Consider the following 16,457-nt stretch of genomic DNA (forward strand, 5'->3'; position numbering starts at 1 on the left):
CTGCTGTGTGCTGGGAATGCCTCAAGCAACCGATTTACCAGAGTTGCTTGTTTATTAGCCAATATTAGGTCAAGGTTCTCCTGTGGCATGATGTTTTGTAATTTGCCTTTATAGCGTGGATCCAGGATGCTGGCCAACCAGTAGTCGTCATCGTTCATCATTTTGGCAATGCGGGGGTCCCTTTTTAGGATCCGCAAGGCATAATCTGACATGTGGGCCAATGTTCCCGGTGTCAATGATGCACTGCGAGTGCTGGGTGGAGGAGCACTTTCTGGCAAATCCACATCCCTCCAGTCACGCACAAACCCTGTACCAGACCTTGCCACGCCAACATTTTCACTTGCCCCACGAGATGCATCCTCCTCCCCTAAGTAATCATCCCCATCATCCTCCTCCTCCTCCTCTTCTTCCTCCACCTCGACCAGGAGAGGTCCCTGAGCAGACAATGGCTGAATGTCATCAAGGATTCCCTCCTCCTCTTCCTCCTCATCAACATTGGCTGCAGACGCCTGCTCCTTAAGGTGCGTCAAAGTTTGCATGAGCAGACGCATAAGTGGGATGCTCATGCTTAGGATGGCATCGTCTGCGCTTACCAGCCGTGTGCATTCCTCAAAACACTGAAGGACTTTACAAAGGTCTTTCAGCTTCGACCACTGCACGCCTGTCAACTCCATGTCTGCTCTCAAAGTGCCTGGCCGTGTATCCTCCCACAAATGCATTATGGCCTGCCTCTGCTCGCACAGCCGCTCCACCATGTGCCGGGTGGAGTTCCACCTTGTTGCAATGTCGATAATGAGGCGGTGGTTGGGAAGGTGGAGCAATCGCTGCAGCTTCTGCATACGAACGGAGTGTACAGGCGACCGGCGGATGTGCGCGCACAGTCTTCGCACCTTCTGGAGCAGGGCTGTTAACTCCGGATAATTTTTGAGGAAGCACTGCACCACCAGGTTCAAGGTGTGAGCCAAGCAAGGTATGTGGCTGAGTTTTGAAAGGGCTATGGCTGCCACAAAATTACGGCCGTTATCACTAACTACCTTGCCTGCCTCAAGATGTACACTGCCCAGCCATGACTCAGTTTGTCGCTTCAAGTACTCGGCCAGCACCTCGGCGGTGTGTCTGTCGCCCAAACACATCATCTGCAACACAGCCTGCTGACGCTTTCCACTAGCTGCTCGATAGGGGGACACATCGTGTGCAACAGTGGCAGCTGCAGATGGAGTGCTCGTACGACTGCGCTCTGTGGACGAGCTTTCGCTTCTGGAGGAGGAGGAGGAGGAGGAGGGTCGAACGTCTACAGCCAACTGTTTCCTATACCGTGGGCTAGGCAGCACTGTCCCACCACCGCTGTCCCCTGTGGACCCTGCATCCACCACATTAACCCAGTGCGCAGTGATGGACACGTAACGGCCCTGGCCATGCCGATTGGACCATGCATCAGTTGTGAGGTGCACCTTTCCGCTCACTGACTGCTTGAGTGCATGGACAATGCGGTCTTTCACATGATGGTGGAGGGCTGGGATGGCTTTGCGAGAGAAGAAGTGGCGACTGGGTAGGTCATAGCGTGGTACTGCATAGGCCATGAGTTCGCGGAAAGCTGTGCTTTCCACCAACCGAAAGGGCATCATCTCAAACGAGATTAGTTTGGCAATGTGGGCGTTCAAACCCAGTGTACGCGGATGAGAGACTGAGTACTTTCTTGACCTACTCATAGTGTCTGGGAGGGTGAGCTGGACTTGAGAGCTGCATATGGTGGAAGTAGCGGTGGACAGGGCGGACTGAGAGAGGGTTGATGATGGTGATGGAGTTGGTGTTCTTTCTGATGGCCTAGAATCAGTCTTTCGTTGATATAACAGTGGGATTCCCTGACTGCTGTGGTCTTGCAACGACACCTCAACATTTGCTGCTGTGCTAACCGGTGGGCTTACAGTGGGGGAAACAATGTAGCGTTGCTGACTACTTTCGTTGTGATCAGTTGCACATGTGGCACTTGAGGTTTGGTGTTGTGTCCACGCTTGCAAGTGCATGCTGGTTAAATGTCTAAGCATGCAACTGGTATTCAAATTTTTCAGATTTTTCCCTCGGCTAAAGGTCTTTGCGCACTTCTTACAGATAACCTTGGCCTGATCATGAGGATTTTGTTCAAAAAAGTGCCACACTGCACTCTTCCTACTTTGGCAGACATTTTGTGGCCTAGCACGCTGTGATCTTTTGACCCTCTGGACAAGCTGTCCAGCAACTCTTTTGATGTTTGGAACCTGTCTTTGGAGTGCTCCGGGCCTGCCAGATAACAGCTGTTGCGATGTCGATGTCTGCTGTGGATGCTCCTCATCTGAGCTATTGGAAGCAGCACCCTCTTCCCCCAATGGATGCCAATCTGGGTCAACAACTGGGTCATCCATCACCTCCTCTTCTATGTCATGTGCACCTTTCTCTGTGTCACCGTGTATGGTGGTATAGTGTGCGGGAAGGGGCACCTGAGTCTCATCAGGGTCAAAATCTGGCTCTGTACACTGCGAGGACAATGTAGTGCTCTGAGTGAATGTACCAGCAGAATCATCCATCAGCGGCTGTGCATCAGTGCACTCCATGTCAGATTCATCTTGGCCTGGGTAATTCACCATTTCACTTGATAATCCAGGCATGGTATGTGAAAACAGCTCCATGGAGTAATCAGTAGTATGGCCTGCGTCATCCTTCAATCTTGGTTGGGGTGAAGGACACAAGGAAAGGTGTGGTTCATGAACATGAGCCTCCAATGACGACTCAGTGCTTTTACTTTTTACAACTGAAGAAGAGGAGGCGATAGAGCTGGAGGCTGAGTCAGCAATGTAAGACAAAACTTTTTCCTGATGCTCTGCCTTTAAAAGCGGTTTGCCAACTCCTAGAAAACTAAGCGTTTGAGGCCTTATGTAGCCAGACGATGACGCAGGGTCAGCACCTCCTGCATTCGGTCCTATTTTGCTCTTGCCACTACCATCAGATCCACCACCAACACCATCATTACCAGCTGCCAACCCCCGCCCAATTCCACGGCCTCTTCCACCAGCCTTCCTCATTTTTGGTAGAAATGTAGACCAAATCCAACAAACTATATAGTAATGTAAAACAAGGTACAAGGTGTCTATAGGACAGGGGAGATTTAGAATTTCTGCACACACTTGTGGACAGTGGACACTTTTGGATTGTGTGAGGCCCACTGATATCTGAGCGCTATGTGACAGGCTCGATGGCACAGCTGCCTGTGACCAAAGTGACGAGAGGATAATGGAGATTTTGAATCTCTGCGCACACTTTTGGACACTGGACACTTGTGGATTGTGTGAGGCCCACTGATATCTGAGCGCTATGTGACAGGCTCGATGGCACAGCTGCCTGTGACCAAAGTGACGAGAGGATAATGGAGATTTTGAATCTCTGCGCACACTTTTGGACACTGGACACTTGTGGATTGTGTGAGGCCCACTGATATCTGAGCGCTATGTGACACGCTCGATGGCACAGCTGCCTGTGACCAAAGTGACGAGAGGATAATGGAGATTTTGAATCTCTGCGCACACTTTTGGACACTGGACACTTGTGGATTGTGTGAGGCCCACTGATATCTGAGCGCTATGTGACAGGCTCGATGGCACAGCTGCCTGTGACCAAAGTGACGAGAGGATAATGGAGATTTTGAATCTCTGCGAACACTTTTGGACACTGGACACTTGTGGATTGTGTGAGGCCCACTGATATCTGAGCGCTATGTGACACGCTCGATGGCACAGCTGCCTGTGACCAAAGTGACGAGAGGATAATGGAGATTTTGAATCTCTGCGCACACTTTTGGACACTGGACACTTGTGGATTGTGTGAGACCCACTGATATCTGAGCGCTATGTGACAGGCTCGATGGCACAGCTGCCTGTGACCAAAGTGACGAGAGGATAATGGAGATTTTGAATCTCTGCGAACACTTTTGGACACTGGACACTTGTGGATTGTGTGAGGCCCACTGATATCTGAGCGCTATGTGACACGCTCGATGGCACAGCTGCCTGTGACCAAAGTGACGAGAGGATAATGGAGATTTTGAATCTCTGCGCACACTTTTGGACACTGGACACTTGTGGATTGTGTGAGGCCCACTGATATCTGAGCGCTATGTGACACGCTCGATGGCACAGCTGCCTGTGACCAAAGTGACGAGAGGATAATGGAGATTTTGAATCTCTGCGCACACTTTTGGACACTGGACACTTGTGGATTGTGTGAGGCCCACTGATATCTGAGCGCTATGTGACACGCTCGATGGCACAGCTGCCTGTGACCAAAGTGACGAGAGGATAATGGAGATTTTGAATCTCTGCGCACACTTTTGGACACTGGACACTTGTGGATTGTGTGAGGCCCACTGATATCTGACCGCTACGTGACACGCTCGATGGCACAGCTGCCTGTGACCAAAGTGACGAGAGGATAATGGAGATTTTGAATCTCTGCGCACACTTTTGGACACTGGACACTTGTGGATTGTGTGAGGCCCACTGATATCTGAGCGCTATGTGACAGGCTCGATGGCACAGCTGCCTGTGACCAAAGTGACGAGAGGATAATGGAGATTTTGAATCTCTGCGCACACTTTTGGACACTGGACACTTGTGGATTGTGTGAGGCCCACTGATATCTGAGCGCTATGTGACACGCTCGATGGCACAGCTGCCTGTGACCAAAGTGACGAGAGGATAATGGAGATTTTGAATCTCTGCGCACACTTTTGGACACTGGACACTTGTGGATTGTGTGAGGCCCACTGATATCTGAGCGCTATGTGACACGCTCGATGGCACAGCTGCCTGTGACCAAAGTGACGAGAGGATAATGGAGATTTTGAATCTCTGCGCACACTTTTGGACACTGGACACTTGTGGATTGTGTGAGGCCCACTGATATCTGAGCGCTATGTGACACGCTCGATGGCACAGCTGCCTGTGACCAAAGTGACGAGAGGATAATGGAGATTTTGAATCTCTGCGCACACTTTTGGACACTGGACACTTGTGGATTGTGTGAGGCCCACTGATATCTGAGCGCTATGTCACAGGCTCGATGGCACAGCTGTGACAAAAGTGACTAGAGGATAAGGGAGATTGGATTGCTTTTAAAAAAGCAGTTTGCGGAGTAGTGGGTAAACAGCAATGCCAGCGTGTCAGGAAGCCTTAAAAGGCAGCCCAAAAAACCAACACCACTGATACACCACAATATAGCCTCCCCTTGCACTGCACACACAGTGACTTGTGTGTTGTGCAGGCCAAATCGCTAGCAGCAGAAGCAGTTTTTTTGTCTTCTTCCCTGCCTAACGCTCTCCCTACAGAATCAGCAGCAACCTCTCCCTATACTAAGATCGGCAGAAGTAAGATGGCGTTCGGCGTGCACGCCCTTTTATACCCCCTGTGACGCCCACCAAAGCAAGCCAATCACTTGCATGCCCTTCTGAAAGATGGTGGTGACCCGTGCCTAGGTCATCACGTTGCCCACAGTGTCCGTGGATCCTGATTGGCTGAAAAAGAGCGCAAAACAAACTTTTGAAACGCGACTTTGGCGCGTAAGTCGCCGACCTCGTGGCCGACCTCATCCTAGGGTCGGTTTTCGTTTCATGAAACCCGACTTTGCCAAAAGTCGGCGACTTTTGAATTTTTTCGACCCGTTTCGCTCAACTCTAATCTTAAGTGTAGATCGAAGAGGCATGGCCCCTTTATAGGTTATGATATTTCAAATTACCAATTCGTTACTTGAAAAATTTTCATCTCTAGATCTCTAGCCTTTAGTGGGGAGTAGATTTATTATAGTCCAGCGAGAAATATCTTTGTTGCCTACAAAGCATAATGTAATTGTAATTTATGTTCATTGATTATGTCACCGATAATGATGATGCTTACAGCAGCATGATCAGTCAAAATAAAGAATACAAATGTGTATTTTTGCTTATTGTCAATAAGTACAGTTAGAGATTGATACACGGAATATTGAGTCCAATTTTCTTAAATTCGAACACATCGAGAGTCATTCGATTTGCAAAATAAAACTTGCCCACACTGCTGGAATATCAGAGAGTGGGCAAATATCTTTCTGAGTGGTTACATGGGTATCACATAAAGCTCTGCAGCTTTGACATCTAGTGGATTATCTTACCTTGTACAGTGGTAGTCACTGTACCTGGGCCATCACAGATCAGTGCTTCCCAGTGGAGCACATTTGGGCACGGAACTGGCTATTTGTACAGTAAAGTCGGTTTGCATCTCCAGGTTCACTGGGTAAGGGTCTGTTCACAAAATCATATTTTTGGTCTGAGTGGTGTCAGTGAAAAAAACACACAGCACTTGGACGAATGTTATTTAACAGGACAGTGCAGGCAAGATATTTTTTTTTCACTCACTGAATAACAATAAATCAGATGAGAATCACCCATTCAAGCCTATGGGTGCATTAAAAAAAACTGGATGTCGTACGGAGCCACAGTATAGCATCCATTTTTTCTGAACACATTTCAATTCTGTAACAGGAAACTGTGAAAGGTCTGGTAAATGATTAATAACTGAATATGTAAAAAAAAATAAAAATTGCATATGGACAGCGCAAAGATGAAAAGGGAAAAAGTCATCCTACTTTTCTTGTGTGAACCTACCCCTAGTCAAATATACAGATCATATTGAAAATGTCTGTCTCTGTTCTCACTCTTACAAGCTTTCAATAATATTCATAATATAATAATTCCTAACAACCATTTTTTTCTATTAAAAATATTTCTACGTGACCTAATAATGATTTATAGTTATACAAGGCAAATTACCTATTATGAAATTATAATTCAGGTTAGAAAACAATTAAAGGGTACTATTTTTAATTAGCCTAATTTATCTTAAAGGGAACCTGTCATCAGGATTGTACACAGTAACCTACACACAGTGTTAGGTCAGCGCCGTTATACTGATTAAAATGATACCATGGTTGATGAAATCAGTCTTGTTGTTTCTTAATCTTTATTTTCAGTTTTGCGTTAATGAGATTCTCGTGCCCTAAGGTGGGGTTGATGTATGAGGTGCTCTGATTAGATATTCATAATGCAGCCCGCTGACAGGTAACAGATCACTCACTGACCTGCCTGCTAGCTAGCGAAATGAATATACTAATGTGTATATTTGAAAAAAAAGCATGTAACTTAATCAGAATGGCGGCGCCTGGGACACCTGAGCACTTTCTGTTATCGGTTAGTGCCTATTATTTTCCTGTGTTTCAAAGGATAAAAAATCACCAACAATATGGCATTGTTGGGTGCTACTGCGCAACTGCCGCCATCGGTTCTTTGTTCCTGCAGCCAAAAAAAGGACACTACAACTAAATGGCATCGGCGGGGGTGCTTGTGCATTAGCATCTCTCTGTACACGATAGATGCTACTGGTGCCATTTTGTTGTAGTGCAATTTTTTTTACTGCAGCAAGGAGCCAGTGGAGGCGTTTGCGCAGTAGCATTTATCGGAAAACGATAGATGCTAATGCGCAGGAGAACCTAATGGCACCTTATTGATAGTGATTTTTTTTATTTAAAACACAGGAAGATAATAGGCACTAGCGGATAAGAGAAAGTGCGCTGGTGCCCCAGGCTCCGCCATTTTGATTAAGTAACATGTTTCTTTTTAAATACATACATTACTACATTCATTATGCAAACTAGGGGGCAAGTCAGTGAAGGATCAGTGACCTGTCAGCAATCTGCATTATTAATAGCTAATCAGAGCACCGCAAACATGAACCCCGCCTTAGGGCACAAGAATCTCCTTAACACAAAACTGAAAATAAAGATTAAGAAACAACAAGATGGATTTCTTCAAGCATGGTATCATTGTAATCAGTATAATGGCACTGACTTGACACAGTGTGTAGGTTACTGTGCACCATCCTGCTGACTGGTTCCCTTTAAATTATTACTAAAATATATGAAAATGTCAAAGTTGACAACAAAGATATATTGATACAAAATTAAAGTGGTTGTCCAGGCCGGCGCTTCAGGTCTGGAGTCACTCTATATAACATAGTGCACGTTGTCGGGATTCTCTGGTGCCAGAAGCGGGCGGTCATGTGACTGAAAGTATGCGATTTGCATATTTCCGGCCACATTCTGAATAGATATGTCCATCTTCTCTGAGTTCACTTGTATTGAGTGAGGCCGTGAATGTCAAGTAGGCATGTAATCGCATGAATTCAAATTGCATACTTGCTGTTATGCGCCCTCTCGCTTCCAGCACCAGAGAATCCTGTGTACAGTGAGGGCGTAGAATGACTGCTGATCTGAGCCCCAAACCTGGATAGAGTTGAGCAAAATAGGCATCAGTAGTTAATGTTCGCTGGACCAAAGCATTGGGCATCTCCTATTGCCTATTTTGATTAGTAGACCTGGCAAGTGTGTAACATTGCATCGCAACAGAAACAAGTCATTGAGTGGACTACTAGTCAGAAAGGCTGGTAAGGCAGTAAGAGGTTCGTGGTATTATGGTTCAGCATCTTTGACTACCAATGTGGCCCCTAGACCGGGGTCCTGAAAATCTTTTTGCTCAACTGTCATCATTATATTTTATATGTATTTATTAATTTATTTATATATTTATTCGTTTCCCATTATGTAGAATATATTTTAATTTGGTTATTTTATTTTATTGTTACAAATCATTTAGATATTCCAATATCTAACAACACACATGTCTGTTTTATGTAGGTGTACATGTAAATATATCATTGCTTTCCCTGAAAGCGTTATTATTTTCATCCAAAGCTCAGAGATGGGAACAAACCTTAGACTAAAAAAAAAGAAGCTATTCATGTTTATGAGAAGCAGAGCAGTCTTCAATTTTTGTGATGTGCTAGCTATCTGACAATTTGCTGAAATGAAAATATCATCTCTGCTTTAATGAACACCTGCCATCCATTGCCCGGACTGACTTAATATTCTCCATTCAATGGTTGAGAAATTTCAAATAAGGCTGGGTCTCCGAAGAATTGCATAAATAATTAGTGAATGTGCAGAATGTCTGCAGGCGTGATACAGGCCTCGTCCTTGGGTATTATTTTTTTTGTACATTTTTATTATTATTTAGTGGTAGGCCTCACTTCATAGTGCAGAAATAAGAGCATGATGTGATCAAGTTAAGCTAGTCATGCTAAGATGTTCTAATCACTATGTAATATCTTGCCAGGAAAGAAAAAATATAATCAAGTGACTCACAAACCACAGCAATATAAAACAGATCAGATCAGCTCAAGCTTTGAAGGTTAGAGCATTTAAAGTGATTAATTGATGGGAATATTGAGGTTCTCTGACATTCCCGTTACATCAGGGTGTATCAGGGTGCTGCTGATAAAGTCTTGTAGGACCAAGAATGAAGCCAATACCAAGATAAATATAAAGGGCCTTTATGGTACAGCTGAGACCCACCAGGAAGGTCATTAACAAGAGTCCCATTAATTTCTCTATCTCTATTCATGCTTGTTCTCTATCCTTCAATATAATCTATCCTTTCTATGTCTATTTCATCCTCAGATAATGGAATTAGTCACAAAAAAATCTTACTTTGCTCGTAAATTTAAACATATTTACTTACGTTATTTCTAAAAAAAAAAAAAATTAAACAAATAGTAAAAAACATTTTCTGATTTTGGGACTTTCTTTAAAAATATTTTAGGAAATAAAAGAAATTGACATTAGGTTATTTTTTTATTTTGTGTTGAATGTATTTAATTTAAAGTTTTGCTTGTTTTGTTTTTTTCCATAAATTTGTCATTTTCATTTTTAGATATGATGTAGCATAGGACAAGTGTTACAAACAGAAAAAAAAGATGAAATCAAGGAAAAACATAAACACTCTACTTAAGAAATAAAAGATATTCTTATCAGTCAATTTTCTCACTTTGTGTTTAATGTATTTATCTATTTTAGAGATACCGTAGTTTTTTCATAAATTCTTCATTCTCATTTTTGCATATAATTTAGTTCAAATAATATAAGAGACATTATGCAAAAAGGAAATAGAGGAATAAAAGGAAAATGTAAACATTTTATTTTTCTTTAGTTTTTTTATTCAATTTAATATTTATTTTCATTTTTCCTTGTCCGTCTTCTTGTCATTTTATATTGCATGCAATTTAGGTCACTTAAACCCAAGATATACAACTTTATATTGAATGCATACCATATTTTACAGTATAATAAATGTTATTATTTCTCCGAGCCAGCCACAAGGATTTTCTATATTAATTTACGGAATATTATGATATGGCTACAATAGGCTAGGAAACATGTTTTAAGTCCTAAGGGGATCATGTTCAATATGATAGAGGTGAGATTGCGCAAAGAAGATCCAATTCAATCCCGTGATTTAGTATTATATCTATGAGGATGAGATGTGCCCCTTATATATACTGAATTATATAAGTCAACTAATGTTTTGGTAATGTTATTCCAAATGTAACCGGTAGGTAGTGACCCATCTTTATTCAATTACATGGAATAAAATATAAGAAAAAGATCAATACTGACTTTGTTAACAATTATTCCATTTGATATATTACTATAAATCTTTTTTTTATTCCAGGGTTGGATAGTTGTCCAAGCATGATGTGTAATCAGGTCCTATACATGTTGGATTTCAGGAGACTACTATTCCTAATAAAGTAACTAAATAAAGGCATTAACCCGAGGGTGAGGTGGATTGAGGCTCAGCCGACAATCCAATTGCTCTGGTATATGGGTGGGCTTTTCTATATACATACAGTGGTTACGGAAAGTATTCAGACAGATTTACATTTTTCACTCTTTGTTTCATTGCAGCCATTTGGTAAATTCAAAAAAATGCTTTTTTTTTTCTCATTTACTCTGCACCCCATCTTGACTGAAAAAACAGAAATGTCAAAATTTTTGCAAATGTATTAAAAAGAAAGGCTGAAATGTCACATGGTCATAAGTATTCTGACCCTTTGCTCAGTATTGAGTAGAAGCACCTTTTGAGCTAGTACAGCCATGAGTCTTCTTAGGAATGATGCAACAAGTTTTCCACACCTAGATTTGGAGATCCCCTGCCATTTTTCCTTGCAGATCCTCTCCAGTTCCATCAGGTTGGATGGTGAACTGTGAGGGATCTCACAGGGGAAGGGGGGCGTCGACTTCGCTCACCTTGGGGGAGTGGAGAGAAGGGCCCACAGGGATCAGCTCTCTGGTGCCACCACTTGCTCCAGGTCAGTCAGGGAACTTCACTGAGGGCAAATAATCACCAGAAGGCTTCCCTTATAGGCACGAGTTTGTGAGGAGCTCTGTTATGAATGAGTCACCGAGGAGGAAAAAACAAAAAGCAAGCTAAGCCCAGAAAACCGTAGAGGTTGGTAACTAGCAGATTGCAGACCCCTGATCCTATCCACAACAACTAGCAGTAGCCGTGGAGCATGCCTACGGTGGTCCTAGACGCCTCGTCAAGGCCGGAGAACTAAATAAGCCTAAAGAAAGAAAGGGAAAATCTAAACTGCCCCAGAGCAGACCCCAAAGTGATAGACAGCCCCCAACATGTATTGTCGGTGAAACAAGATGAAAACACAGACACAGGTAGAAAGATAGGCTGAGCAAATGATGGGGCCCTCGCCAACTAGAAAGGACAGGAAAGAAAAGCTGCTGTCTGCAATCACGCAAAAAACCCTGACAAAAAGAATGTCCAACACATCTGATAGAAAAAGGCCCTGAAGTCGCTAGACTTCAAATAACTATATCAGCACTCAGGTATATTCTGAAGACAGAGCAAAAGAGATCAACTGATCAGAGACAAAATGGGGATTCAGCCCAGTCCCAGCCAGGGCTGGCTGAACACAAAAACTAAGTAAACCAGACAAAAACTCATATGAACAATAGCAGAGAAAACTTAGCTTTAGGAAGGCAGGAACCAAACTGGAAACCAGGAGCCACAGTCAGGAAAAATCACCAGCAAGAAACTAGGGATTCGGCTGCCTTAAATCCAATCAGAAACTCCTGATGTCCAATCGCAGTCCTCTTCCTCAGGTGGCCGGTCTCTGACATTTAGATCAGCTTCATTACCTCCCTTCACCAACAGAGGGAGTCCAGACAGAGAACTCACTACTCCTCTGTCAGCACAGCCAGCTCCATAACCCTCACCAGAAGCCAGAGGCAAACCCAAAAATGAGCTCACAACAGAGCTCTCAGTGAGGGGGGATATATAGCACCAGTCCAGGCTAAGGATATATATCTAAACCTCCTGGCTGTCACCATCAGAGTTCCTCACTAAAACAATATTATACTTTGCCACCAGTTCCTCCTTCGACATAAGCCCCGTCCGACAACAGGCTTATATCAGGTCAGAAACCAAGCCGGCTAGCGTACAATTTACCAACAGAGCATGCGGACGTGGGGATTCGTTAATCGAGAAAAAAGAGCAGCCCAAGATGAATTTTATATTTAATCGCCGAAAAGGCACACCAGAAATATACAGGTATTTATTTACAAGAACAATAAACAGGTATACAGTCACAAGTGTAGTACAAGGATAGGGTATAGATTGGTTGCAATTACCGTGTAATGTAGCATGTGACCACAGAGAGGCGCTGATGGATCACAGGTCCAAATCTTAGTTACAGGCTTTCCTGGCTGCGTCAGCTAACGTATCCTCCAGCTATCAGAAAATTCATCTCAAAATGAGCAGCTGTCTCTTATCTACTAGGCTGTCCCCTCCCACACTCTGCTGCCTCCCCTGGGCTGGGCTGCCTCCCTCCTCCCATGTTTGAGAATAAGATTTTCTGTCCAGACCCGTGGCTGGCCCATAACTTTGCCCCTGAATCTCTGAAAGGGTTGGTTGTCCAGCCGTTGGATTCTGCTGGATTTTATCTTCGCATAGAGACGAACTATGCCTACTGTATGTAAATCCTATTAGCTATGCTTCATAACTCCATAATCCACAGTGCTACAGGTGGCTAAATAATATGGGTGTGTGAGGAAAGGAATGCCGATTCGGATTACGTGCTCAGCTAGTCTCAGAGATTCTCATATTATAGGTCATTTTACAGATTCAATACCTCAGAGCTTGCTGTGACTTGTTGTACCATGGGGTTTCCATGTGTTTCAGTCAGACAAAAGAGAGCTGGCTGCAGCTGCAGAAGATTTCACACCATTGTGTCTAAAGCTTCAAAGGGTTTGTTTATAGCTTTTTAATTAAAGATAAACACTGCATGGCTTTTTATGACCTTGGGGAATGCCAAGGGAGGGGCACATTTCAGGAGGAGAGAGACTTGTACTTCGTCCCTTACAAGTTCATTTTTTTCTCATTAATGCACGCTCTGCACCCCATCTTGACTGAAAAAACAGAAATGTAGAAATTTTTGCAAATTTATTAAAAAAGAAAAGCTGAATTATCGTGTGGTCATAAGTAGAGATGAGCGACTTTGCCTTTATTAGGGATGAGTCGGGTTTCATGAAACCCGACTTTCTCAAAAGTCATGTAGAACAAAATCAGCCGACAATAGGGAAAAGTCGGAGGCCGACTGAAACACGAAACCTAATGCAAGTCAATGGGGAAGCAAAGTCGGCAGGGAGGGGAGGACAGTAAACACACCTACAGTGCCCATTTCAATACCAAAAACATCAATTTTTATTACTGAAGCTTGTCAACCTTAATTTACTTCATAATAATAGTTACGCATTGAAAACAGGGGGTTATTTGGCTAAACTTGTGGGGAGGTAGGGCGCCAGGTTTTCCTGTGCCCTGGGCCAAAGAGTGTCAGTGCGCCCCTTTAACACATGCCACAACTCATAATGCTCCGATACGGCATAGAAATATAGGTATAGTACAATGACAAATACTTCACTGCTTACATGACATGACTGATCTATTTTAAATTGTACAATAGCTCAAAAAAAGGACAGTATATTACTCCATACAGTATTATGGCCACCACATTGTGCGCCATACAAAATAATGAGCCCCATATATTTCTCCATACAGAATAATTGGCCACATATAATGTTCCATACAGTATATGATGAGCTCCACATAATGCTACAGTATATGATGGTCCCCATGGACGATGCTCCAGTGTCTGATGTCCACCATCTGGAATGCTCCAGTATATGATGGGCCTCATGGATGATGCTCCAGTGTATGATGGGCCCTAATAATGCTCAATATATAATGGGCTCCATTTCTAATCCTCCAGTGTCTAATGGGCCCCATAAATGCTCCTCCAGTGTCTGATGTCCCCAATTTGGAATGCTCCAGTATATGATGGGCCTCATGGATGATGCTCCAGTGTCTTATAGGCCCTAATAATGCTCCATATATAATGGGCCCCATTTCTAATGCTCCAGTGTATCATGTGCCCCATAGATGCTGCACCAGTGTCTCATCGGCACCATTTAGAATGCTCCAGTATATGATGGGCCTCATGGATGATGCTCCAGTGTATGATGTCCCCATTTGGAATGCTCCAGTATATGATGGGCCCCATTTTTAATTAACCCAGGCATGGTATGTGAAAAGAGCTCCATGGAGTAATCTGAAGTGTGTGCTGCCGCATCCTTCACTTTTGGCGAGGGTGAAGGACACAAGGAAAGTGGTTTCTCCTGACCAGAAGCCTGCACTTACGACTCAGTGCTTGCATTTTTTTAAACTTCAGAAGAGGAGGCGATAAAGCTGGAGGCTTTTTCAGCAATGTAAGCCAAAAACAGTTACTGATGCTCCGGCTTTAAAAGCAGTCTACCTACTCCCAGAAAACGGAGCCTTACATGCCTTCCGGAGCTACACCATGACGCAGGCTCAACACCTCCTGCCTTAGCTGCTATTGTGTTTTTGGCACTACCAGCAGATGCACCACCACCACCATCAGTACCAGGTGGCCAACCACGCCCACGTCCGCGTCCTCTTCCACCATACTTCCTCATGTTTTAGAAAATTGACCCAAAATACCAGCAGATATATGGTACTGTATCTGAAGCGTACAGCTCTATACATACAGTCTAGGGATAGCAGTAAATCTCCATAGATATTTCATGAGTTATACACAGACTCTCACAGGCTTAGTATGGATTACCCAATAAAATAAAAAGGTGAAAAAGGGTACAGTATCACCAGATACAAGGTACAGTGGGGAAAAAAAGTATTTAGTCAGTCAGCAATAGTGCAAGTTCCACCACTTAAAAAGATGAGAGGCGTCTGTAATTTACATCATAGGTAGACCTCAACTATGGGAGACAAACTGAGAAAAAAAAATCCAGAAAATCACATTGTCTGTTTTTTTTTCCTTTTATTTGCATATTATGGTGGAAAATAAGTATTTGGTCACAAACAAGCAATCAAGATTTCTGGCTCTCACAGACCTGTAACTTCTTCTTTAAGAGTCTCCTCTTTCCTCCACTCATTACCTGTAGTAATGGCACCTGTTTAAACTTGTTATCAGTATAAAAAGACACCTGTGCACACCCTCAAACAGTCTGACTCCAAACTCCACTATGGTGAAGACCAAAGAGCTGTCAAAGGACACCAGAAACAAAATTGTAGCCCTGCACCAGGCTGGGAAGACTGAATCTGTAAGCCAACCAGCTTGGAGTGAAGAAATCAACTGTGGGAGCAATAATTAGAAAATGGAAGACATACAAGACCACTGATAATCTACCTCGATCTGGTGCTCCACGCAAAATCCCACCCCGTGGGGTCAGAATGATCACAAGAACGGTGAGCAAAAATCCCAGAACCACGCGGGGGGACCTAGTGAATGAACTGCAGAGAGCTGGGACCAATGTAACAAGGCCTACCATAAGTAACACACTACGCCACCATGGACTCAGATCCTGCAGTGCCAGACGTGTCCCACTGCTTAAGCCTGTACATGTCCGGGCCCGTCTGAAGTTTGCTAGAGAGCATTTGGATAATCCAGAGGAGTTTTGGGAGAATGTCCTATGGTCTGATGAAACCAAACTGGAACTGTTTGGTAGAAACACAACTTGTCATGTTTGGAGGAAAAAGAATACTGAGTTGCATCCATCAAACACCATACCTACTGTAAAGCATGGTGGTGGAAACATCATGCTTTGGGGCTGTTTCTCTGCAAAGGGGCCAGGACGACTGATCCGGGTACATGAAAGAATGAATGGGGCCATGTATCGTGAGATTTTGAGTGCAAACCTCCTTCCATCAGCAAGGGCATTGAAGATGAAACGTGGCTGGGTCTTTCAACATGACAATGATCCAAAGCACACCGCCAGGGCAACGAAGGAGTGGCTTCGTAAGAAGCATTTCAAGGTCCTGGAGTGGCCTAGCCAGTCTCCAGATCTCAACCCTATAGAAAACCTTTGGAGGGAGTTGAAAGTCTGTGTTGCCAAGCGAAAAGCCAAAAACATCACTGCTCTAGAGGAGATCTGCATGGAGGAATGGGCCAACAGTG

This window comes from Dendrobates tinctorius, unplaced genomic scaffold (assembly GCF_039654945.1).
Source record: "Dendrobates tinctorius isolate UK_male_01 unplaced genomic scaffold, ASM3965494v1 ptg000021l, whole genome shotgun sequence".
NCBI classification, from domain to species: Eukaryota; Metazoa; Chordata; class Amphibia; order Anura; family Dendrobatidae; genus Dendrobates; species Dendrobates tinctorius.